At 46.8% G+C, this 27384-nt stretch overlaps 1 protein-coding gene across 1 annotated transcript in view; it reads left to right on the top strand.

Moving 5' to 3' along the window:
- Positions 1-27384, top strand: part of CFAP299 (cilia and flagella associated protein 299) — an 816705-nt gene that overhangs the window by 61234 nt on the left and 728087 nt on the right. The gene's annotated exons all lie outside the window — the stretch shown is intronic.

The raw sequence follows: 27384 nt of genomic DNA, 5'->3' as shown, positions 1-27384 counted from the left end.
ATGCAAATGAATATGCTAATATGGAGGAAGGAAGGGAAAAAGAGCTGGCTTTTTTGGGGAATAACCATAATGAATATGTATGAGATATCAAGCCAGCTCTTTCTCCCTTCCTTCCTTCCTTCTTTCCTCCTTACCCAGCACTCCCTCTTCATCTCCAGTAGTATTTCCCCACCCCCTTTCCCATACCATACCAGTGTTGACCTTAGAAATGCATAGGCTCTATATGTAGATCCTTCAAGAGGTAGTGTGTCATGATTTAGGCTCTACACCCTTTCTGATGTTTTGGTGCCACCTCAGTAAGGCCAACACACAATCTCTCCACTGCAAAACGCTATACACAAACTTGTGCAAAAACACACTCATATCCTTACTAAACCATAACAGCACTAATTCCAAGGACAGGACGAGCTACAACCTTATGCGTGAAAAGGCAGAACTGTAATTACACCAGGCTCTAAAACACCAATACACTACCTCGTGAAAAAAAGCAAAACAAAAAGGGCTGCAAATACTACACGCTAGCAGAATACTGCACCTTGATCACACATGAAAAGCACATGACACAACAGACATGACACAAGGAACTAGAAATCAAAAAATATGAAGGCAAAATACTGAACTGGAAAGTTAACTCAAGAAGTCAGACTCAGCATGCAGCAATACCAGAAAAATTGAAACTTACATGCTGTAAGTTTGCTCCTCCTTCTCTCGTCTGGTACAGCTCCAAAAACCAAAAAAAAACCCCAACCTCAGGGGCCGGTCACTTTAACAAAAGAAAATCCACAGGACAGCTTTTTATTGCATAGGAGGTTAATCCCTCCGCCTTTCAGCCTTTATTTCCTCTTACGGCATACCCTACCCTTCCCCTCTTTTCAAGCCGATCAGTTACACAGTCCATGCTTCAGCAGCTACTTCCCCTCTCCCTCTTTGCAAGCCGATCAGTTACACAGTCCAGGCTTCAGCAGCTACTTCCCCTCTCCCTCTTTTTCTCCTGGAGCATTGCCAAAACAAAAAAAAAAAACCACAGCAACCAACTTCTTGCTTTTTTCAGCTTCCCAAAGGTAAGTAGCTCTGGGATCACCCAAAACAAAAAAAAGTCCGAGGTTCGGAACAACAAAAAAAAACAATGAGAGTCATGGCCTGCTCCTGGCTCCCTGGTTAGTTCCCGACCCGTGACGCCCTACGAGTTATAGTCACTCCCCTGGGCTCCTCTTAGTCCCAGTAGTTGGTGCAAAAAAAAAACACAGTATAAATGTCCACAGTGCAGTCTTTTCTTTAGCTTGAGAAAAATAAGCAACAGTCTTTTTTCTCTTTCTAACTCTCTCGCTCTCTACGAACAATGGCTCTGCGCGGGCTCAAAGCCTAGGGTCCCACCCTCTTGGTCAGTCACAGTCTCTCCTGACCTCCTCCCGCTGACCCGGTTTGGCCCTGCGGTTACTCTGGCCTTCGCTGAGCCAGAGCTGCACAGTCCATCGGCTCTTCCAAGGCGTTCTCAGGTTCAGTCAGCTCCATCGGGCAAGGCTCCTCTCTGTCTCCTCCCTCCTCAGGAGCCCAATCCATATTCTCTGCACCCCGCCCTCTCTCCAGCTGCTGCCCCTTTTCCTCATTAAGATTCTTTGGTGTCTTTTCTTTCTCCAGCCACTTGTTCCACCATCCCCCCCCCCAGGTTGGAGAATTGGCTTTACTCACTCCCCTGCGGCCCTCTTCTGGTGACTCCCCGGAATGCACGTACTCTCTCCTATCCCCGGGTTCCCTTTGGGCCTGCTGGGAGTCGTAGTTTCTCATGTCGAGGTCTTTCTTGGGAAAAGCCTGCCGGTAACGGGGGTACTCTTGCCTATGCCAGGGTTCCTTTGGGGCATGTTGGGAGTTGTAGTTCCTTCCTCTCCTTTTCCCTTTTAGTTCCCTAGCCCTTTCTACATACTCTTTACATACCCCCCCCCCTTAAGCTTCCCTCTCCCCATTCTTCCTCCTTCTCCCCCTTCTCCTCCTCCACCCGGGACAGGGCATCCACATTTTCTAAACATCGACCCGGGCGATGCTCCACAGAATATTGGAACGGCTGCAAAGCTAAGTACCATCGCATTAATCTCCCATTATTATTCTTAATCATATTTAGCCATTTCAATGGAGCATGATCAGTAACCAGCTTAAATTTCCTCCCTTCTAAATAGACATTACACTCTTGCACTGCCCATCGTATGGCCAAACACTCCTTCTCTATGGTGGAGTAATGCTCCTCATGAGGCAGGAGCTTCCGGCTTAAATAGAGCACCGGATGTTCTTCCCCTTCATGCTCTTGGGACAGAACTGCCCCTAACCCCCTCCCCGAAGCATCTGTTTGAAGGACAAAGGGTTTCTCGAAATCTACTGCCTTCAACACCGTTCCTGCACAGGGCCCTCTGCATCCGTTCAAATGCCCTCAACTCCTCCCCTCCCCACCTCAATCGGTCCGGTTTTTTCCCTTTCAACATGTCAGTAAGGGCCGTGGCCATTGAGGAAAACTGCGGGATGAACCTGCGGTAATACCCTACCATACCCAGGAATCTACGTAATTGTTTCTTTGTGTTTGGTCGGGGAAACTCCTGGATGCCCTTGACCTTATTTAATAATGGTCGCACCTCTCCCCGGCCCACATTATATCCCAATACTTCACCCGGTACTGAGCAAAATAACACTTTTTGGGGTTCAAGGTAAGTCCTGCATCCCTAAAAGCCTGCAGAACCGCCTCCACCTGTTTTAAATGGGTATTCCAATCCCCACTATGTATTACAACATCATCCATATACGCTGCGGCGTATGTCTGATGAGGTCGGAGAACCCTGTCTAGCAACCTCTGACAGCTCGCAGCCGCTGAATTAAGGCCAAAGGGTAATCTTTTAAACTGGTACAAGCCCATGGGCGTACTAAAAGCCGTCTTAGCTTGAGCCCCTGGGGTAAGTGGAATCTGCCAGTACCCTTTTGTCAAGTCCAGGGTAGTAAGATATTGTGCGGATCCTAGCCTATCCACCAGCTCCTCAATGTAGGACATGGGATAGGCATCTGCTTGAGAAATGGTATTGAGCTGGCGGAAATCTATGCAGAATCTCCACTCCCCCTCGGGCTTTGGCACTAATACCACGGGGCTTGACCAGGGGCTATTTGACTCCTCAATCACCCCGAAATCTAACATTTCCTGCACCTGTTTAATAACCTCTCTCTTTTTCAAGGGGGATAGCCTATATGGCCTTTGCCGAACTACTTTACCCCTTTCTGTTCTAATGTCATGCTCCACCAGGTGAGTATTCCCCGGACACGCCGTTAACACATCGTCAAACCCTTTTAGGAGCCTTTCGATCTCCTTTTTTGTGCCTGGGGCAACTAGGGATTAATCCCTGGCTCCCCGGGCTTGAAAATATCTCTTATTTGCGGTCCCAACTCCTCTCCCTCCTTTTCTTCCACCCGGGTCTGAAGTCTACCCTTGCTACCCAGGGTTTCATAAGGTTCACATGGAAGGTTTGGACACGACCCTTCTCGTTCGCCACTTCATACGTAAGCGGCCCTAGTCTCTTCTTCACAACCCATGGACCCTTCCACCTAGAGGCAAACTTATGAGGATCTTCAGAGACCAGGATAAGGACCCTATCTCCTGCTACAAACTCCCGTTCCCGCGTACCTTTATCATAATATTCCTTTTGATGAGACTGGCTCTGTTCCAGCCTCTCCTGGGAATATTCCTGTAACTTATCCAATCGGGCTCTCAGATCCTGTAGATATTCTACCACTGACTGATCTGACGTTTCCGGAGGTACCCAATGTTCCTGTATGATATCTAAAATTCCCCTGGGCCTCTGGCCAAACATTAGCTCGAAAGGGGAAACTCCCAAGGAGTCCTGCACCTTCTCCCTATATGCATATAGCACGAAGGGTAACAGTTGGTCCCAACCCGTCCTATCTTCGCCTAGCGCTTTTTTTAACATCCCCTTTTACCATGAACCCCGAGCCTCAATGCCCCCCCCTGGTGTGCCCTCTCCCAGGCATATTCTAAAGTGGGGTCAGCGGCCTGCTCCCTATGAAACTGGGGAAACTGTTCCTTCAATTCTTTCGGGGCTACCGGCAGGTAACTTTCTCTTTGTACCTGCTCCCATGCCTCCCGTCTACCCCTCTGCTCCTTTTTCCTTAAAGCTTTCCCCTTTCTCCCTTTTCCCGGCTCCCCTAAGACCTCTCCCTGAAAAGGGAAAATACCTCCTATTCCCTCTTCCTCCGCCTCCTCAGGGTCCTGTCGTGCCTGTGCGCGGGTAGTTACCAACCCTTCTTTTTTACTAATACAGTCTGTAAACGGCAGCCAATCCCTTCCTAAAATCATCTCCTGTGGCAACCTGGGTAGAACAGCCATGGCTATCTCTATCTCTCCTGTGGGCCCCTTCAAATTAACTCTATGGAGGGTATACCGCGTACTGGCGCCATGTATACACTGAATGGCCACTGCTCCTTCATAGGTATCCTTGCCCCGTGTCCTCCTCTTTCTTAGTTGCTCCCATAACCGCCTAGAGATCATGGACTGGTCGGCCCCCGAGTCTAACATGGCTAGAATAGGCAAACCCTCCACCTTGGTTGTATAACGTGGCCTGAACCCCTGAGCAACCTGCGAGATCCACCCCTCCCGACCTAGGCAATCCCTCTTGAAGTGCCCGGGTTTTCCACACTGATAACATAGTTTTCTCTCATAAGAGGTAGCCTTCCTACCATGGCCTTCAGGCCCTACTGGCTTTTTACCCACCCCACTTGAACCGGTCTGCCCTCCCTGGGGATCATTCTTGCGGAAGGAAACTTTGGGACCCCAGCCTTCCTGAGGCCGGGACTTTCCGCCCTCCAGGTCGTGTCCCCCCCAATGTTGGGCTTCCAGGTACCATTCCAACCCCGCTACCACGCCCTCTACCGTCCTACAGCCCCTTTGGACCAGCCCTGCCCTAATCTCCCTGGGTAGGCCCTGCAGGAATTGCTCCACTACCAGTTCTTGCAGAATCTCGGCAGTGGTGTGGTGATCGGGTTCCAACCATTTTTTTACTAAGTCCATCAGTCTATTGGCCACCGCTTTAGGTGTTTCCCCCTTTTCCCATTTCGTGGACCTAAACTTTCGCCTATAAGCCTGGGTACTTAGTCCATATCGGTCCTTGATGGCCTCTCTTAACCTCCCATAGTTGGCAGCGTCCCCAGGGGGCAAGTCTCTAAAGGCGGCCAGAGCCTCCCCTGATAGTGAAGGCACTAATCGCATGGCCCACTGCTCTTGTGGCCATCCGGCGGCCGCCGCCACCCTCTCAAATGCGGTCAGGAAATCATCCACATTATCCTGCTCAGATAACTTCCCCCAGTTAAGTGAATTCATGGATATAGGTCCTACCGCACCGTTTCCTCCGGTCCCCTGTCCGGCCGTTCCAGATCCAAACTCCCTAGGGGTACTGCTCCCCCTCTGAAAAAAGTCCTGGAGCAGATTCAACACTGGTTGTTGTTGATCTCGGGCGGCAGTCAAGGACTCCTCCACCATCTTCGCAGCCAGTTCTTGCTGCTTCTGGAACTGCATCGTCATCCAGGCGAAGATCTCCTTGGGATCCATACTTGCGCCGGAACCGCTACTCCTGAGGAAAGAAAAGCAGAGGACAAACTCCAAGTGCGATTTCACCACTTAGGTTTTCCCTCTATTCTCCCCCCCCCCCCCCCCCCCCCCAATCTTGGCCCTGCTTACCAGAACCCAAGACGGGTCTGCGCTGTGGCTCCGCGTTGGTCCCTCCGTCGGGATTTTCTTTCTTGCTTGTCTTGGCCCCCTCGAGCGACAGGTCCGCACCTCGAATCCCACTCCTGACACCAATTGTAAGTTTGCTCCTCCTTCTCTCGTCTGGTACAGCTCCAAAAACCAAAAAAAAACCCCAACCTCAGGGGCCGGTCACTTTAACAAAAGAAAATCCACAGGACAGCTTTTTATTGCATAGGAGGTTAATCCCTCCGCCTTTCAGCCTTTATTTCCTCTTACGGCATACCCTACCCTTCCCCTCTTTTCAAGCCGATCAGTTACACAGTCCATGCTTCAGCAGCTACTTCCCCTCTCCCTCTTTGCAAGCCGATCAGTTACACAGTCCAGGCTTCAGCAGCTACTTCCCCTCTCCCTCTTTGCAAGCTGATCAGTTACACAGTCCAGGCTTCAGCAGCTACTTCCCCTCTCCCTCTTTATCTCCTGGAGCATTGCCAAAACAAAAAAAAAAAAAAACACAGCAACCAACTTCTTGCCTTTTTCAGCTTCCCAAAGGTAAGTAGCTCTGGGATCACCCAAAACAAAAAAAAGTCCGAGGTTCGGAACAACAAAAAAAAACAATGAGAGTCATGGCCTGCTCCTGGCTCCCTGGTTAGTTCCCGACCCGTGACGCCCTACGAGTTATAGTAACTCCCCTGGGCTCCTCTTAGTCCCAGTAGTTGGTGCAAAAAAAAAAACACAGTATAAATGTCCACAGTGCAGTCTTTTCTTTAGCTTGAGAAAAATAAGCAACAGTCTTTTCTCTCTTTCTAACTCTCTCGCTCTCTACGAACAATGGCTCAGCGCGGGCTCAAAGCCTAGGGTCCCACCCTCTTGGTCAGTCACAGTCTCTCCTGACCTCCTCCCGCTGACCCGGTTTGGCCCCGCGGTTACTCTGGCCTTCGCTGAGCCAGAGCTGCACAGTCCATCGGCTCTTCCAAGGCGTTCTCAGGTTCAGTCAGCTCCATCGGGCAAGGCTCCTCTCTGTCTCCTCCCTCCTCAGGAGCCCAATCCATATTCTCTGCACCCCGCCCTCTCTCCAGCTGCTGCCCCTTTTCCTCATTAAGATTCTTTGGTGTCTTTTCTTTCTCCAGCCACTTGTTCCACCATCCCCCCCCCCCCGGTTGGAGAATTGGCTTTACTCACTCCCCTGCGGCCCTCTTCTGGTGACTCCCCGGAATGCACGTACTCTCTCCTATCCCCGGGTTCCCTTTGGGCCTGCTGGGAGTCGTAGTTTCTCATGTCGAGGTCTTTCTTGGGAAAAGCCTGCCGGTAACGGGGGTACTCTTGCCTATGCCAGGGTTCCTTTGGGGCATGTTGGGAGTTGTAGTTCCTTCCTCTCCTTTTCCCTTTTAGTTCCCTAGCCCTTTCTACATACTCTTTACAATGCAAAATATCACAGATGCACATTTCCAAAAGCTGACATATTCCAATTAATAAATTCTGAATAAAATACTTTTTTCTACCTTGTTGTCTGATCATTTAGTTTTTCTATTCGCTTTGGTCCCAGTGTCTTCTTTCCATTTGATATTTTTTCTCTCACCATGTCCACCATCCTCCTGTGTCCTTATGCGTCCTGTCTACCATCTATAGCCCTGTCCCTATCCTTCCTCGAGTTTCAATATCTGCCCTCAACGTGTTCCAAACCAGCCCTTAAACTCAGCAGTTTCTCCTCCATCCATATCCAGCATTTCTCCTCACTCCCCTCCATCCATGTGCATCTACTTCCTCTGTCTTCCCTCCCCTCCATCCATGTCCAGCATTTCTCCTCTCTCCCTTCCCCTCCATCCATGTGCATCTCCTTCCTTTGTCTTTCCTTCCCTCCATCCTTGTCCAACATTTCTCCTCTCTTCCCTGCCCTCCACTCCATCCATGTCCAGCATTTCTCCTCTCTTCCCTCCATCCATGTGCATCTCCTTCCTGACTTCTATCCCCGCCCTCCATCCATCCGTCCAGCAACTCTCCATTCTCTCCTGCCCTCTCCTCCATCCATCCATATCCAGCAAATTTCCTCTCTCCCCTTCCCCTCCATCCATCCATGCCCAGCAATTCTCCTCCTTCCCCTGCCCTCCGCTCCATGTCCAGCGATATCTATTCTCTCCCCTGTCCTCCTCTCCATCCATCCATCCATGTCCAGCAACTTTCCATTCTCCCCTTCCTTCTCCTCCATCCATCTCCAGCAAATTTCCTCTCTCCCCTGTCCCCTCCATCAATCCCTGTTGTCCAGCAATTCTCCTCTTTCCCCTGCCCATCCTGTTTCTGCTTCCTTAACTTTCTTTACAAGATCTCCAGTCCATCTCCTATTTTTTCTCTTCCTTCCTGTCTTCTTCACCCATTTCCAGCATCTCCCCTGTCTTCTTACTCACCCTATGGCCAGCATCTTCCAATATCCCTTTTTCCCTTCCAGCATTGTCCCTATGTGTCCTTATCCCCTCTCTGTCTAGCATTGTCCCTTTGTGTCCCTGTCTCTATGCTCCCTCGCTGACCAGAATCTCGCTTCTCTGTCTCCCTGACACTCTCTTTTCTCTTCCCTTCCTCTTACCATCCATTCACGGTCCAGTGTCTCCTCCTTTCCTCAAGTCCAGTCTCCCTTCTTTCCTCCTACCAGCTAATCCACATCCACAGCAGTGACTCTTGGGATTTGCTCACACCGACCGGCTCCGTTCTATCCAGGCTCAGCCTCCTTCCTGCACAACAGCCGAACACCCCGCGACTTTTCTGCCTGCCTTGTTTGTATTTCGGTGGTGACACGTGGCCAGGTGAACTGCAGTGCAACTTTCCTAGAGAACGCAGGGGACTTCGCACTATGTCTGAGAGTTTGCTGGTGGATGAGGGTCCTTCGCTTCTACCAGGGGCCTCTACCAGTGCAAGCAGTGAGGGCAATGTTGTTGGCGGTAGTGGCGCCTCCGGGAACCCGCTCTCCCGGAAGCTGCACAAGATCCAGCAGCAGGCTCGCTCAGGCAGGCTGCTCGTGACGTCACTCACGTCGTCAAACGACTTCTCTCTCCCAGTTTCCGGCGGGGGCGGGGTGCGGCTGCTGCAGGCATTTAAGAGAAGCCTGCAGCCCGCCTCTGCGGGGATTCCATTGGTCCAAATTGCCAGCAAATTGCAAATTGGCAGCAAATTGGACCAATAGAAGCCCCGCGGAGGCGGGCTGCAGGCTGAAGAGAGGAGGGGAATGCTGGGCTTGTCGTCGGACCTGCTTAGTGCTTGCTGCTTTTACTATTGGAGTGGCGCCCCGCCCGCCAGTTTGCCACTGCGGATCGTCGTCGTTTGCTTAAGGGTTGACACACAAGCTGGGCAAAGCAGGGCTCAGGGTAAACATAGAAGCTGGGCAAAGAGGGCTCAGGGTTAACATAAAAGCTGGGCAAAGCAGGGCTCAGGGTTAACACAGAAGCTGGGCAAAGCAGGGCTCAGGGTAAAGAGAGAAAACCAGGAATAACAGGCCAAGGGTCTTAGGCTGAAGCTACAGCAGCTCCACACACAGCCAGAGAAATAAACCCAGGCAGTAGCTGAGTATCTCCAAATCCAGGCTGAGAACAAACAAAGACTGAGGCTACAAACACAGAGGAAAGCACTAGAAAGACTAGCAGTCCCCAGACACTCAGAGAGGCAGAGCCCACCCGGAAGGACTAGCAGTCCACAGGTACAGAAAGCAGATGGGTAGGAACCCAGAGACAGGCTTAGTAGCAGCGCAACAGTACACTCACTAAGCTGCTGACCTTTAGGCATGACACCATGCAAAGGCCCTGAATGCAAGCACAGCACTTCCTTATGAAGGCTCTCACTGATGAGTCACCAGCAGCAGGACAGAAGCAGGAAGTACACTGACCCCAAAAAGAGGCTTGACATGCATAGGAAGCGAGCCCACAGGAAAGAAAAGCAGGAGCCATCTTGGAAGCTGGCATAGAGCTGGTGGCAGCCATCTTAGATGCTGGCTCCCTAGAGCGGCAGAGCCCACACAAGTGAGGTCTAGTGGAGTAATCAGCACACAAAGCCAAAGCCAAAACTAACACAAAGACAGACAGAAGCCAGCAGAGCTGCTTACCCCCAGAAAGAAGGTAAGACTGAGGGTGGTCATGGCCACAGACATGACAGGGAGACTTCTGTATATCCTATAAATAAGAAAGGCTGCTGGATTTCAGAAGCAGCGGCCTCCTCACTATTATTTAATGGTTGAATGAGCACAAAAGAGGCAGAGGCTCAGTCTCAGTTTTTGGTGTCCCCAAAGGCTGGGCGTTGGACACTTGTGGAAATTTTTTTCAGAAAGCTGTGCTCACTTCCCACATAGCTTCTTACCAGCTCTTTATGAGGCAATATGTATAACCCACTGGGAGCAGTTCTATAACTTGGCAACTGGTAGGACCCTACTCTATAAAAGAAGGTAGATTTGCAGAATACTAGTGTAACAGTGAAAATATTCCTTTAGAGCTGGTGTAAATGTGTGTGCCCAAGTGCCAGTGTAACTTTATGCTCTGTCCATGTTCTGCCTACACTCTGCCTATACATATGTTTGTCTGTAAAATAAAAGTAAGAGGTGAAGAACGCTGCTAGGGTTCCCTAGTGAGAACTTCCTCCCTTTTGAGACAGATGGATTGGTTTGTACCTTCTGAGCTTCATAAAACAGTTCTGCTACTCTGGTGGCCTCTTCCACTGAGCAAGCCCCTTGTTTAATCAGCCATTCACAAATAGGATCAGGGACAGCAAATAAAAATTGCTCTGATATTATATCCTCAATTACTTGTTCTGCAGTTTTCCCTTCGGGCTTTAGCCATTTGTAGGCTAGATCCTTAAGTCTCTGGGCCAAAGTCCGACGTCTTTATTCTAGTCCTGTAACAGTTTCCCGGAAGAGTCTCCTATAATAGTCTTTATTCAAGCAGAGTCTGTCCTTAATAGCACTTTTAACCATGTCATATTTCATGGCTTTGGCTGGGGACAAAGCCCTATAGGTAGCTAAGGCTTCCCCATCAAACATCCTGCCAATCTCACTGCCCATTGCTCCCTGGGCCACGCTACCGTAGTGTCAGTGCATTCAAATGTTAATAAAAAAAATCTTCAACATCGTCTTTCCCCCCATTTTCCCCAATGAAAAGGGTCCAAAATTAGTAGAGGTCCTACCAACATGGAGGATAGCTCTGGGTTGGAGGGAACAGCAACCCTCCACAGTTCACTCCCTGAAAAAATTGCAGCAGCAGCCCCTGCTGCTCCTTCGAGGTCTCCACGATCTCCTGCAGTGCCTTCTGGGAGCCCTCTTGCTGTTTTTGAAATTAAGAAGCCATCCAATGAATCACTTCTTTTGGCTCCATCTTCCTTCTCGAACCTGCAATCACAAACAAACAAAAAAAAGTGTGGCTTGCGTTAATGCTCCGCCCTGGGTTCTAACTACAGTCTGGGTCCTGGAAGGCCCTTCTCCTGTCCTCCCTTTAGCTTCTTCTCATGTCCAGGCGTGCCCACACTTGGTATGCATTACCGTCTGTGACCACTGGCCATCGCTGTGCTAGGGGTGGTAAGGATCCTCTTTACTACAGCTCTTCCTCATGGTTGTTCAGCAGTGCCATATGGGTTGCCAAATCTGTAATAATCCAAGGTTTGGAGCTCCTCACAGCCCTCTGGGCAGCCACTTCACACCCTCCTGCTTGTATTGTAGCACAGTTCAGGTCAAGGTAGTAAAACAAGCAGATCCGGGTGTTTTTTTTTTTTTTCACCACAAGATTCCATTTCATTTTTAGTATTTATAGGGGATGGGATGACTTCCCTATGAGGAAAGGCTAAAGGTTCACGCTTTCCAAAAATACTAGGACTAGGGGGCATGCGATGAAACTACAGTGTAGTAAATTTAAAACAAATCTGAGAAATGTTTTCTTCACCCAATGCATAATTAAACTCTGGAATTCGTTGCTGGAGAACGTGGTGAAGGCGGTTAGCTTAGCAGAGTTTAAAAAGGGGTTAGACGGTTTCCTAAAGGACAAGTCCATAAACCACTACTAAATGGACTTGGGAAAAATCCACAATTCCAGGAATAACATGTATAGAATGTTTGTACTTTTGGGAAGCTCGCCAGGTGCCCTTGGCCTGGATTGGCCACTGTCGTGGACAGGATGCTGGGCTCGATGGACCCCTTGGTCTTGGTCTTTTTCCAGTGTGGCATTACTTATGTACTTATGTAGTATGAGAAAAGTTCAGGATGGTTTTCCTGGGCACCCTTCTTCCCATGATTCAGGAAAATGATTGGCTATGCTCTATGGACTTAAAGGATACCTACACGCACATTCCGATACTCCCAACTCACAGGAAGTATCTTCGGTTTTAGCTGGGAATGCAGCACTTTCAGTACCGCTACTGCGTACTGCCCTTTGGCCTGGTGTCTGCGCCCAGAATATTTACAAAATGCGTAGCGGTAGTCGCAATGTCGCAACGCAGGCTGGGAGTGCATGTGTCCCCTTATCTCGACGATTAGTTGATGAAGAGCACCTTGGAGGACGGTGCTTGGGAGTCCATGCGGATGACTATTCAGGTGCTGGAACTGCTAGGGTTTGTAATAAATTACACCGTCCCATCTCACTCCTATTCAGAAATTGGAGTTCATAGGAGCATTGCTGGACATGAAGACAACTCAGTCTTAACTCCCCGAGACACGTGGAATCCCTGGAATCCACAGTACGAGTGTCTCAGCAAGTCACAGCTTGGCAGATGTTGAGACTCTTGGGGCACATGGCCTCTACAGTTCATGTAACACCCATGGCACGTCTACATATGAGATCCGCTCAATGGACACTAGCTTCCCAGTGGTATCAAGCTGCGGGGAATCTAGAAGAGGTCATTCTATCGACTTTCAGAACTCCCTTCGTGGTGGACAATTCGAACCAATTTGATCATGGGACGCCCATTCCAAATTCCTCAGCCGCAGAAAGTGCTGACAACGGATGCATCTCTCCTGGGGTGGGGAGCTCATGTATATGGATTTCACACTCAAGGAGCTAGGTCCACCTAGGAAACAGTTCAGATCAACCTCCTGGAGCTTCGAGCGATCTGGAACGCGCTAAAGGCCTTCAGAGATCGGCTGTCCAACCAAATCATCTTAATTCAAACAGACAATCAGGTTGCAATGTACTATACCAACAAGCAGGGGGGGCACCGGATATCACCCTCTGTGTCAGGAAACCATCCAGATGTGGCTTTGAGTGTCCTGTCATGGCATGTTTCTCCAAGCCACTTATCTGGCAGGCGTAACAACAGTCTGGATGACAGGCTGAGCAGGGTAATGCAATCTCACGAGTGGTCGTTAAATGTGGGGTGTAGCCCGCAAGATCTTCCGAGTGTGGGCACCCCCTCGGTGGATCTTTATGCAACTCAAACCATAACAAGGTCCCTCAGTTCTGTTCCAGGCTTCAGGCCCATGACAGGCCAGCATCAGAGTCCTTTCTCCTCCATTGGGGAATAGGCCTTCTGTATGCATATTCTCCCATACTTAAAGTAGGGAAGACTTTGCTGAAACTCAAGCAGACCGCGGGAACTTATCAAATACCAGTGAATGACACTGATGAAGACATAGAAGAGAACTGGGTTCAAATATTACACAGGATTTGCCATGAAAATTCTTTCTATGTAACAATGAAGATTTTATCTAACCCCAATTAACTACTGAGAATTGGTTTTGATTTCTCATGTATTCAGGAGGGTGTGTGATGGACTCTTGTACTAAGGAATGTTGCCACGATTTGGGTTTCTGCCAGATACTTGTGACTGGCTTGGCCACTGTTTGGAAAACAGGATACTGGGCTAGATGGACCATTGGTCTGACCCAGTATGGCTACTCTTATGTTCTTAACCATGATCCTGATTGTGCCCTACTGGCTGCGTCATATTTGGTTCCCTCTTCTTCTGGAGTTGTCCTCCAAGAAACCGTGGATTGGATTGGAGTGTTTTCCAACGCTCATCACTCAGAACGAGGGGTCATGTCTACATCCCATCCTCCAGTCTCTGGCTCTCACAGCCTGGATGTTGAGAGCTTAGAATTTGCCTCCTTGGGTCTTCCGAAGGGTGTCTCCCGGGTCTTGCTTGCTTCCAGGAAAGATTCCACTAAGAGGTGTTACTCTTTTAAATGGAGGAGGTATGCTGTCTGGTGTGACATCATGCCCTAGATCCTCTTTCTTGTCCTACACAGACCCTGCTTGAATACCTTCTACACTTGTCAGAGTCTGGTCTAATCCTTTCCAGAATACATCCCTAGGAAGATCTCAAATTAGCTAAAAGTATGCACAGTATGAAATTCTGTGCATACTTTTAGCCAGACTGAATAAGGACAATTTTCAGACAGCTCTCTACTCAGATTGTCTTGAAAATTGTCCTCTAAAAATTAAATTAAATTGAAAAATTCTCATTGATCTGAAGGGCTTTGGATAAAGGCACTGTTTATATACAGGGGAAATGGGACTGGTTTCAGTTGAATAGCGAATCAAGTTTAAAATATTGTTACTGGTTTTCAAAGTTTTAACTAATTGTGTGTCTGTTGCAGTTTCTTTTAATCTTAAACTTCACCAGCTGTTGAGATTATTGTGGTCAGCACAAAAACGCTTGTTAGATGTTCGTTTTTTTCAGATGCTCAGATTGGAGGAGTATAGATCATCAGTTTTTGATATGATTGGTCTTAGACTATGGAATTCTCTGCCCATGGACATTAGAGAGAGAGACTGTGGGACAATTTAAAAGAGATTTGAAAACTCTTTTGTTTCATCATGTAGTAAGATGAAGCATATTAATGAAATTGTGGAGCTGGACCTGATTTTGAAGATCTGTAGAGATTAATATAGTATTGTGACCTTGGTATGTCTTTGCTGCATTAGCTGTTGTGAATGTGTTTATTGTGTATATGTATTGTTTTCTGCTTAGAATGTAATGATTATGCGGAATACAAATATTTTAATAAAACAATGTTCTCAGTTTAAAAAAAAAAACTTGTTATAAAGTACTAGAATACTTGAAAGTGGCTTCACGGTTTTATTACTCTTTGTAGAATGCACTCATTTTGGATTGCGAAGGCAAAGTATTTGAAAAGGATTTGGAAATCTATAGGAAGATAATGCAACAGTCTATATTTTAGAGAAGGCCGTTGCCAATTTCGCCTCCCTTGATATGCATATGGTAGTCTGGACACTAGTAAAACCTCCTTAACATAGCATACAGGAAGACAATAAGGATATAATTTAAAATAAGCTACACAGTATTTGCACATGTAAACGGCTGCTTTATATGAGTAAATGGTCCAACATGTGTAAGTAATGATTTTAGAAATATGTTTGTGGCATGAACAATTTTCAAAGTGGTGGTGTGTCTGAGAAGTATGTACTAAATGTATGTATTATTTTACAAAGGAAATGGATACCTGCTTCATAAATGTAGACCTGGGCATTTACACATGCTCAAAGGCATGGTAAATGTCAGATCTAAGTATTTCAACCTGGTAATAAAGAAGTGATTGGGGAGAATTGTACTAACATCTTTATCTTTGCCATTAAAAAACCATCTCATAATCCTAAAATAGAATTTTGTTTGGCTCTCCTTAATTGGCTCACCTTGCATGTCTAGCTTTGTAAACTCTGCACTTTACATGGATAAGTTGCAAATCAACACTTACAGGTGTAAGTGCCATTATTTATCTATCAAAGTCCAAAGTGGTGGTGTGTCTTTTGTAAAATAACTGTTTCCTCTATACATACTGTCAAACTTCACATGTATTCCTGTGGCCCTTATGAATCAAACATATAAACGGCGAGTGACTGTACTCACTCGCAAATGCGCAGTAGAGACTTCCATCTCTGCCCGCCACCCACGTCCAATACGTGATGACGGAGGCGGGACAGAGAGGGAAGTCTGTACTGGCATGCTGCAGACGCGGAAATGCTCCCCCTCCCCCTTCCCCCGGAGTCGCCGCAACCGCATCCCTCCATCTGGCCGAGCACTGTGAACTTACATCACCACGCAGCAGCAGGCACATCAGCAAAGCTGCCCGTCGGGCTTCCTCTCCTGCCTTTGTCCCGCCCTCGCGGACGTTACGTCACACGAGGGCGGGACACAGGCCAGAGAAGGAGCCCGCCCTGACGGCCAGCTTTGCTGATGTGCCTGCTGCTGTGTGCTGATGTAGTTTCCAGGCTGCTCAGGCCGGGTGGCTGGAGGGCGATGGCGGCGACTCCGGGGGAGGCGGGGCGGCGCCGACCTGTGGGGGGGGGGCTCGGAACACCCCCCCCATTTCCAAAAGTAGCTCGTTTTCACGGGCTCAAACGGCTAGTATTTATAAAAGGCTCTGTGTTCTGCAAGCCTTTGTAGAATAGCTTTCTAATTTTGAATGTCTTGCCTTGGATGTCTCTTGTTTTTATATAGAAAACCTGTGCTAAAATCAGCCTTCATAACTAGATTTTTGTAACTTTTAAAGACAAATTGACAAAGGTATGGAAAATGATTATGGAGACTGTTCTGCCCCATTGCATGGGGGCAGCTTGTGCTGTCTTTGTGTGACAGATTATGTGCTCATTTTCAAAATGGAAGAACATCCAAAAAATGGCACAAAGCCACAGATGGATGTTTTTTTTCACAAAAAATGACCAATCACTATGTTCAAAACTCATTTTAAAGCATGTTTTTCTATGCAGTTCATCTAAATCTCAAGGGGGCATGTTAGAGGCATGCTTTGGCAAGACTAGGATAGCCTCCTACGATTTTGGACGATTTTCTGCAATAATGGAACATTGCAACATCCATGGCAAAAAATAGAATATTTTTAGCTACCACCTGTTTCAACAATGACCTAAGTACCAAAAAGGTGCCCAAACTGACCAGATAAACACTGGAGAAACAAAAGCTGATCTCCTCCCTTAATCTTCCCTGTGGTCACTAACCCCCTCCCCCCCCCCCCCCCCCCCCCCAATAGGTGAAAGTAACTGTACATACCAGGCTGTATGACAGCTTGCAGTTCCTTGTCACTTGCAGCAGATGAATCCAGGAACAGTGGGTTAAGTCCGCCTACCAGCAGGTGGAGATAGAGATAAACAACTAAAGGCAGTGACATTAAGGGCCGTTATTGCTGTTGTTCAACCAGGCTAGTTTTTGACGGCTCTCGATTTCAGGGAAGCTTACCTGCACATTCCCATTTGGCAGCCCCATCAGAGATTTCTCAGATTTATCAGTGCTGGGTTAGCACTTCCAGTTTCGGGCCCTTCCTTTCGGAATGGCCACTGCCCCACGCATTTTTTCTAAGGTCATGGTGGTGGTGGTGGTGGTGGCAGTGGCATTCCTGCGGAAGGAGGGGAATTCGAGTGCTTCCATATCTCGACAACTGGCTGATTCGGGCGACCACAGCAAGAGGAGAGTCGAGTGGTCACCGACTGATTGCGGTGTTTGCAATCCTTAGGTTGGGTGGTCAATATGGACAAGAGTCATCTGGTTCCTACTCAGAGTCTGGAGTATCTTGGAGTGCAGTTCGATACAAAGTGGGTGAAGGTGTTTCTCCCCGAGGGGCAAAAGGATCAAATTGCCTTTCTCAGGTACGGACCTTTTGAAGTCGTCGCGCTCCCCGAGTGTGGGACTGTTGTTCAGCTCCTCGGTTCCATGACGGCGACCTGGAGGGTTATTCCATGGGCAAGGGCTCACATGCGGCCTCTTCAGAATTTCCTTTTGAGCAGATGGTCCGCCGACGTTGCTGGATTATCAACGACGCCTTCCTTGGTCGAGGCCGGCCAGGGACCGTCTTGCGTGGTGCCTCTGGTCGCCCAATTTGCAGAAGGGTGTTTCTCTGGCGTCTCCCAATTGGGTGGTAGTTGTGATGGAGTGCCAGCCTTGCGGGCTGGGGAGCCCATTGTCTTCATCAGTAGCCCAGGGATCATGGACCCCTCTCGAAGCGACTTGGCAGGGGGGCACTCGCAGTCTTCTCTTGGCAGTGGAAGTGTCTCGTCTTCTAGTATGGGCGGAAGCGCATGTTCAGAGTCTGTCGGCAGTGGATATTGTGGGTCAAGACAATGTTCAAGTGGATTTTCTCAGCCGGACTCTTTTGGATGCAGCGGGCATGGATGCTGTCGGATTCGGGCTTTTTGGCTGATCTGTCAACGTTGGGGAAGATTAGTAATGGATCTCATGGCCATGGCTTGCAATGCCAAAGTTCCGCAGTTCTTCAGCCGCAAATGGCAGCCAGGATCCGCCAGGATTGGACGTTCTTCTCCAGACATGGCCTGTGATAGGGAGAATTCTTGCCGCATAGGGCTGGCATTGGGGGCCGTCGTTCTAGTGGCCCCAGACTGGTCCCGACGGCTGTGGTATGCGGATCTCATTCGAGCACTCTCAGAGCTACCATTGTGACTTGCGTGACTCCCGATCTGCTGCATCAAGGGCCAGTTTCAGATGGAAAATCCCTCCCGCCTTTGTCTTACAGCCTGGCTATTGAGAAGTTGCAGCTGAGGAAGAAGGGATTTTCAGGACCAGTCATTGCCACTCTTTTGGGGACACAGAAGCAGTCTACTTCAGCAGTGTATGTGTGAGTGTGGAAAGCTTTCTCGGCGTGGTGTGCTTTACGTGCTGAATCGCCTTTGCGGGCGGACATTCCAGTTATTCTGGAGTTCCTTCAGGATGGTCTTCAAAAGGGATTGGCATATAATTCCCTTCAAGTGCAGGTGGCTGCGCTAGCTTGTTTTAGGGGCAAACTGGACGGTTCCTCTTTAGCAGCTCACTCTGATGTGGTCCGTTTACTACGCGGGGCTCTTCGGCTTCGGCCTCCTCTGTGGCAGCTGTGCCCGGCGTGGCATTTGAATGTGGTACTGCAAGCCCTCCAGACCCCACCGTTTGAGCCGTTGAATAAGGTTTCTGAGAAGGATCTAACACTTAAAACAGTGTTTTTGGGTGGCATTGCTTCAGTTAGGAGGATTTCTGAAATTCAGGCTTTGTCTTCCAGAGATCCTTTTTTTGCAGTTTTCTGAAGCACGGGTGTCGATCCGGATGGTGCCGTCATTTCTACCTAAAGTGATTTCGGCTTTCCATGTCAATCAGGCGGTTTATCTTCCGTCTTTTCGAAGAGAGGATTATCCAGGGGAGTTAGCCTCGCTACGTTTCCTGGACGTGCGGAGAGCCTTGTTTCGGTACTTGCAGATCTCTAACGAGTTTCGACGCTCGGATCATCTCTTTGTGCTCTTGTTGGGATCGAAAAGAGGTGAGGCGGCTTCTAAGGCTTCCATTGCTCGCTGGATTAGGGAAGCCATTGGAGCGGCGTATCTGCTACAAGGGTGGGCGTCTCCAGTGGCCCTGAAGGCACATTCTACTCGGGCACAGGCGGCTTCTTGGGCAGAGGCGTTGGCCTTATCTCTGGAAGAGATTTGTCGGGCGGCTACTTGGGCGTCCCGTCATACTTTTGCGAAGCATTACAGGCAAGACGTGTCTGCTCGGGAGGATGCGAGTTTTGGGGCAGGAGTGTTGGCGCAGGGAGCGTCGGCTTCCTACCCTACTTAAGGAATGCTTTGGTACATCCCACTAATTCCTGGATTCATCTGCTGCAAGTGACAAGGAAGGTAAAATTATGCATGGGATATGCATAAAGGAATCCTGTGCAGAAGAAATGGATCCTCAGAAGCTTAGCCGAAATTGGGTGGCGGAGCAGGTGGGGGGAAGAGGGGTTGGTGGTTGGGAGGCAAGGATAGTGGAGGGCAGACATACGGTCTGTGCCAGAGCCGGTGATGGGAGGCGGGACTGGTGGTTTGGAGGTGGGAAGCACTGCTGCGCAGACTTGTACGGTCTGTGCCCTGAATAAGGCAGGTACAAATCAAGGTAAGGTTTACACATATGTTTGTCTTGTTGGGCAGACTGGATGGACCATGCAGGTCTTTTTCTGCCATAATCTACTATGTTACTATGTCTTACCTGATAATTTTCTTTCCTTTAACGCAGCAGATGAATCCAGGATCCCTCCCTAGTTCAGCCGACGTTTTTTTCATTTTCCGTGCAGTGTGGCTATTTTTTCCTTCCAGGTTCTCTTTTGCAGAGTTCAGACAGATATGGGAACACAGAAAGGATTCCGATTTCTCGGTCAAGTTGTAGTTATTTCGAAGTTCTTATTTGGTTCTCTGTTTTTCATAGTGAGGATGGTTTCTGGTTGTTATTGGTTTCATATTTTTGGCCTTGGCAAATGCTTATGAATGACATACTAACTGAGGAAGGAGCTGGCCGTCTGGCATCACTGCCTTTAGTTTGTTTATCTCTATCGCCACCTGCTGGTAGGGACTTAACCCACTAGTTCCTAGGTCTCTAGAGTAGCTTAGTGGTTTGTGCAATTGATTGTGGAGAAGAGAACCCTGGCCCATATCTCACTCTAACTGGTATATTTGTGGTGGAAGGTGTGAGCACTCCAAAAACTACAAAATATGAACTCACATATAAGTGATATTGCAGGCATAAGGACTACTGCAACTATTGCAGTTAGAGACCTCAAATTTTGGAAAACTTCGTTTAACACCTGACTCGCGCAACAGATAAAATTTGAACAAAATTGGAGACATGATGGTGGGAAGGTTTAGACCACTTGGCATGGAATGACCCGGATGTGATTTGATATACTGCCTTTCTGTGGTTACAATTAAAGTGGTTTACGTATTATATAAAGGTATTTTGTACCTGGGGCAATGGAGGGTTAAGTGAGTTACCCAGAGTCACAAGGAGCTGCAATGTGAATCAAACCCAGTTCCCTTGGTTCTCAGTCCACTGCATTAACCATTAGGCTACTCCTCCACGCCTCCTTGGACGTTTTTTGTTTGAAAATGGCCCTTAAAGATAGATGCACTGAGCACATCTAAAATAGGGTGAATTTTGAAACAAAAATATAGATGTTTTGTGGTTCAAAAATGACCATGTTTTGGCATTGAATTTTTGGACATTTTTTGCAAGACAACCAAAATCAGATTTGGACATCATATCGAAAATGCCCCTTCACATGTTTGTATATTTATTAAGTTATGTATATGAATCAGACTTCTGCATTTCTGTGGTCCTCTGTGATTAACCCTTATGAGCACCTACGTTTTGCTCTCAATGCCTTTTGGAGCTTTGTAGTTACTGATTGCCTCAGGGTATGCTGGGAGGAGCAGAATTCCTCCATCCCTCCAATTGGTCTCTGAAGAAAATATTGAGAGAGATGGAAGCTGTGCCCAGGTCATAGATCCAGCATGTAGAGGGCATGAACTCTCCATGCTGAGGCGGTAAACTGCTGCTTGCTTTTTCATCTCAGGATAGAAAGCTATAGTGATTTTTTACCTTTGTGGCTGCTGCTGCTGCTGTACTGCCATGGCTGTTCGCTATTGCTGTGGTCACTGTTAGTGCTGTGTTCCAGTGTTTCAGTTTTTCTAGCCACTGACAGTTCTTCCTTCTCTCTGGGAGAGGAGCTAATCACAGACATGGGCTTACTCTGTATGTTCAGAATCCCTAATCCGGCTCAGCATAACTGTAAGTGAATTATTTATTCCATATTGTCATGAACTGGATTAAATAAAGAATTGGATTAAGAATTGTCATTTCCTCTTGTCAGTAGCAGCTCCAGGTTTAAGTCTATGAATTGATTCAGTATTTAACAATGAGTTGAGGTTATAAGAGAGATCTTTTACTAAGGTGTGTTAAAGGTGTGTTAATAAATTGGCTTAGCACACCTTAATGCAGGTCTTTCCCAAACGCTAAGCCCATTTCTAATGCATCCACAAAATAGGTTATTTTCTGTTATTTGAATATCTGGTTATGTGTTAATGTTAGCATTTGCGCGTGACCATTTAAGAACAATTAATGTGGGAGTACTTACGGTCTCCTGTTTATGGACATGCTAGCCAGTTAGTGCACACTAATGTCACCATGCTAGCTGAACAGCATGTCCACACCCATTCTCTGCCCCGACACGTGCCCCCCAACCCCCAATTTAAATAAATACCGCACGCTTAGTGTGTGCAAATGGTAAAACTTACACAGAATGTTTTAATGCTACCTGGGTTAAGCCATTTTTCCTGCATTAAGCATGCATTAGCACTTAACGCGGCTTAGTAAAAGATCTCGCCTTAAGCATTTGCAGGCCATAAATAAGTTCATCTTGGTGGCGAATAAACATTCCGCTTCTAAGAGTGAATTCAGTTCCTTAGACTCTACACCTTCTGCTCCGGAACTACCTATTCCTGAGCCACCACCACTCTACTTCACGCCTGAAGGCCCTGCTGCCCTTACCATTATGGCTTGTGAAACTGCTGTAGGATACACTCCTTTGCCTAATCCCATCACCATCGACCTTCCAGTCGACACTCCTGCTATACCAAGCCCGCCTGTTGCTTCTGTGCAACCTGTTACTACCCTGACTCACCCTACTGCTGTGCAGATTTCTGGCAATGTTAATCTCATTCCTCTTTCGCCTACTACCTTACCCGTTGTCACTGGCCCTTGTCACCCTGCTTTACCATGGTGACAAGACTACTAATGCTTCATGTAAGTCTTTGGCACTAATGTTTCCTGAAATACCAAAGAACCAGATACAAACCAGATACGAGTGCCTCCTGTTTTTCACCTACCCGATAAGAAGATGAAATTTGAACTGTGTATATGAAGAAAGAATGTGACTATTTCTGGACAGTTGATTTCCTGCAACACCAGTTTAACTGCTAGTGGTGACTTGAACTTTTCTGATTTCACTACTGCACGTGCTGATGTTTGGTGGTATTGTGGTACCAAAACTTTGTACTCTATTTTACCCCGCAATTGGGATGGACAATGTGCTCCTGCTCAACTTGTGATACCTTTTACTGTTGCAGCGTTACAATCTCACCAACAACTATCAAGAGCCAAGAGAGACATTCCACATGGCTCTTTTGATCACCATGTTTACCTTGATGCTATTGGTGTCCCAAGGGGGGTACCTGATGAATTTAAAGCTCGAAATCAAATTGCAGCTGGTTTTGAATCACTGTTTCCTCAAATTGGCATTAATAAAAACGTAGACTGGATCAACTATATTTACTACAACCAGCAAAGGTTCATTAACTACACTAGAGATGCAGTTAAAGGTATTGCTGAACAGCTTGACGCCACCAGCCGGATGGCTTGGGAAAATCGGTTAGCCTTGGACATGATTTTGGCTAAAGAAGGCGGAGTTTGTGTTATGATTGGACAAGGAGACTGTTGTACATATATTCCCAACAACACAGCCCCTGATGGAAGCATCACTAAAGCCTTACAAAGACTTACTTCTCTTGCTGATGAATTAGCTACTAATTCTCGTATTGATACTTCATGGACTGGGTGGTTTGAATCTACTTTTGGGAAATGGAAAAGTGTTGTTATGTCCATTTTAGCCGCAATTATGGTTATGATTTGTATCTTTATACTCTGTGGTTGTTGTATTATACCTTGTGCTAGAAGATTAGTTGAACGTGTTGTTGAATCAGCCATAAGTAAGAGAGACCCTCAAGGACAATATGTAATGTATAACGAATGGTTGCTATTAAGTCTCCTATTTCTTCTGAATCTGATAAACCACAGGGTTCGGAGACACCACCAAATGAGGCGACTGAACTGTGTTCCACTAATGTTGTCACAGAAAACACAGCCTCCATTGAGGTCAATGCTCTCCTTGACCCCAATAACAATGTTATCACTCAGGAAAGTACAGTGTAATATCCAGTACTCTCCTTCAACATATATCTAACCTTTACGCTTTATATAACCATTACACTTTAACTTTATTAACCTAATAAATATGTTGAACTATTTTTAATGACACTTGCTATGCTATAGATATATTGATCATGCCTAACTTTTACCATTTATTCCTCCGGCTTTGTAAGTTGCCTTGGCTGGTTCTTATAGCGACATGCACACCCCTGTGCTCAGGAACAGACGCAATGCACCTCATTGTAGTCTCACCTGATTCTTTACATGTGAAGGCCCGGCTCTCGCCTGCCTTCAAGGGGGGACTGTTAATATAAGGGCTCCAGGTTTAATGCTGGCCATGACCTGAAACCTTATATGAAAGATGAAACAGCTTGCATGTCTGTGTAACTAGGCCTTAGCACTGCAAAATATAAGGGAATAATGCTTGCACGGTGCTCAGCATTGTGTAATACATAAAAGCAGAAGTTTGAAATTAGACTCTGCTTAACAACAGCAAAATGCTGGGTACTTTCATTAGACAAGAGCATGATTGATGTAGCTACTGAGCATGCTTGGTAAAATCCAAGATAGGTAACTAGGGTACAATAGAATATTTCATGAAGAATAAATGGACATTTAATCAGATAGCAGTAAAAAGAATGCAGAAGTGGCATGGTAAACGAAACGTGGTTAAGTCATGTAAATGTTACTGATCTTGATTACACAGAAAAGTGATGATTTATAGCAAATACTCATAAATCAGCACTAATGAAAGGAAGCCAGATGATAAAAGAGAGAACCTGAAAGACAGGCCGAAACAAAGAAAACAGGAACCTTAAAGAGGTGGTCTTAGTGAGGTAAAATGATGCGGCCTTCATAGACTTCAATAGGATGGAAAACATATATAAGATCCTGTCAGATTGATTAGATTTAGAGATGTTCTACTGTGTGTTCATTGTTAGAAGACCTGTGTCATCTCTCTGAGAAAAAGACTGCGGCCTACACTGATTGACTTGCCTTGATTAGCTGTATTACACATATTGGTAATCTTATAATAAAATATACTTTTTCTCATAATTAGAAAATAGCCTTCTGTCTCTGTCCTTCTTTGTGGGATGTAAGGGGAATTCTACATACTAATGTGGTGGACACTTAGATGTAATGAATTTGTTTTCATTCTGATATATGAAGGAGGGCAGACAGCTTGGAGTCCAGGGTTCGTAGAGGTCGCCCCGTTATTCAGCCTCTAAGGATATATGGAGCAATAATCAATGTTGCGCAGGTCTTGTCAATCCCTCGGAAAACAGCCCTGGCTATGTATATGAAAGCTTATAGAACAGATGCCAGCCCTGGTTCTGAATGACCGGAAAGCCCACAGAGTAGGAGGATACTTCTGGGTTTAAAAAATAAGCTGACATATTCAGACTGTCATATTCACATAATAGCATTAAATCACTATATATAGAACTACTTTGCAGCCTAGTCCCATGTTGATGAATGTTTCATTCTCTTACATTAACCACTTTTGACAAGCAGTCTCAAAAATGTGAACAAAACCAGCTGTTTCCTTCAGGTGTCTGATGATTTTATCCCTACATATTTCTGGCACAAAGTGCAGAATTTCTAGGATGCTCCCTAAGATATCATTGTAGCAACAGGTCAGCTCCAAGCCACAGGGGCTTTAAAAATACTTAAACAGAAACCTGTTCCTTCACCTTTATAATACTGTGTGCTAATGATAGTTGGAAAGCAGCACGGAGCATATAAAGTGGTTGAGTCCTAAACCAGAGAGATTGTGAGATATGCTTTAAGTAGTAGACTGGTAAGTAAATGCAGGTTTGATATTTAAAGAATGTATAAATATCTAATTTGTGAAAACATACTTGCTCTGAATACATGTGGACCCATTTTAAAGAAAATTAAACTTACCAATTACCAAGATGTCCTATATATCTACATTTTCTTTTTCACTTTTTCAACTGGCAGATTATAAGATACCTGCTTCCCATAAGTAAAGCTGGAAGGGAAAAAGTTTCTAATCCAAGCTGCTGTCTAATATGCTTCTCTCCATTTCTTAGTCCCATTGTAAACATGTAAGATTGACCATAGTAACTGATACCAACACTCATTTCACCTAATATTTATAACTAATGGGGGAGTTGAGGTAGGTGCCCATTTACTGAGAGCTCATGGGCCAGTGCTGAGAGCAGGGAGAGTATTTGGGGTCATTCCAAAGCAGACGGAGAAAGAGAGACACAGATCTTCCAAGCAGTGAGCCTTTCTGTTGATGTCGTCAATGCGCTGATACTAGAATTTAAAAGCTTCTCTCCATGTGGCAGAAATGGGAAGTGGAGGCTACCTGTTGATTGAGAGCCTGATAAAGTTGGTGCTGAGATCAGGAAGCCCATTTAGGGCAATTCCAGGGCCAATGGAGATACTGGACCTTCTTTCTATTGAGATCCAATGTGCCAGTGCTAGAATTTAAAACCAGTATGCGGCCATGGGCATGTGATCGAAGGGGCATGATCAAAGGGGTGTTTATTGGTACCTCTTGGATGCCATTTCACTGCTTTGACATTGTTTGTTCTTTACTATACAGAAGAGAAATTTTCAAGTTAAGTTAGGCCCTCCTGGACAAGTTGCTGTGATCAGTGGGCCTATAGATACGGATGTTCAGAAACTGTTGTTCAGGAGTTTATTGTTTTTGAACATTAACAGGTCTTTCCAGCTAACAGGGGCCTCTGAACCCCATTAGACGAATCTCTTCATCTCCTCTTGGAGATAAGGATGGTCCTCTTGTCCTTGATTCTTTTCTAGAGCACAAACTGTATCACCTGTGAGTTCCTCTAATGATCTTCATTTGTGGAAATATTCCTCTCTTAAAGCTGATTTTTCTGTCATGAGGGATTGGAATTTAAAGATGTCATTGTTTGGATTTGAGTAACTACAAGGGATGCACATGTGAGAGAGGCATGGGCTTGTCTCTAACTTACGCACACACCAATTTATATTCAAAGTAATTTAACAGAGCAGGAGAGCCTCCTGCCCAGTTAAATCACTTGTGCCTGCCTAACCACTGATATTCAGTGGCACTTAACCAGACAGTGTCACTGAATATCAGTACTAATCTCCCCTGCACTGTCCTCCTAGTTCCAGGGTGGTCCGTGAGCAGAGCCTTGAAGGAGCTAGTACTTAACCAGTTAGAGGCGATATTCAGGCTGCTAATTGGCTAGGCAACTTGCTAAAGTTAGAGCAGTGAAAAGGCTGCCCTAACGTTAGTTGCTGAGCTAACTGGGCATCAGTCTGATTATTGGCTGGTCTCTGGCTAACTTCTGGGTACAGACATCTGGGGTTTTTGGTGCCTATCCCTGTCCCCCCTGTAGGCCCCCCTAGGCCTACCTTTTCCATCTGTGGTGGTCTTGGGGGCCCTACGAATAGGAATGAGTATGGTGAGACTGTTGCTATGGGTCGCTGTGTCCATTTTGAGACTGGAGCCATGACAGGCAAGAGTAAGTGGGCATCGCTTCTGCCCATTGGACACCCTAGACCACCACAAATGGAAAAGGTATGCTGGGGTGGGGGCTTTCATTGTCTGAGGGAGGAGGGGATTGGAGGGCACCTACTTCAACTTATGCAGGTCCTAGCCAATATTAAGCTAGGGCCTGCATAACTGTCACATGGGTCCTGGCCAAATATTGGCCGGGACCCGAATAAGCTCTGGCAGCCAGCAAATGTCAGCATGGCACCTGATATTTAATACTGGTGTCTGCACATGGTCCAGCATTGAATATCTGCCAGTGGCAGTCAACGTTGCCCACTGACCACCATGAGCTGAAATTGACCAGACAATATATAGAATACTATAAGTTATGCATTGCATGGTGCACTCATTTATGCCTGCCATAGACTTTGCATAAAGGGTTGTGCCTAAATTTAGGCATGCCAATGCAGGTTTATGATAGTATTCTATGACAGAATCA

The sequence above is a fragment of the Microcaecilia unicolor genome, chromosome 2 (assembly GCF_901765095.1).
Source record: "Microcaecilia unicolor chromosome 2, aMicUni1.1, whole genome shotgun sequence".
NCBI lineage: Eukaryota > Metazoa > Chordata > Amphibia > Gymnophiona > Siphonopidae > Microcaecilia > Microcaecilia unicolor.
This window is presented reverse-complemented; position numbering and strand designations above follow the sequence as displayed.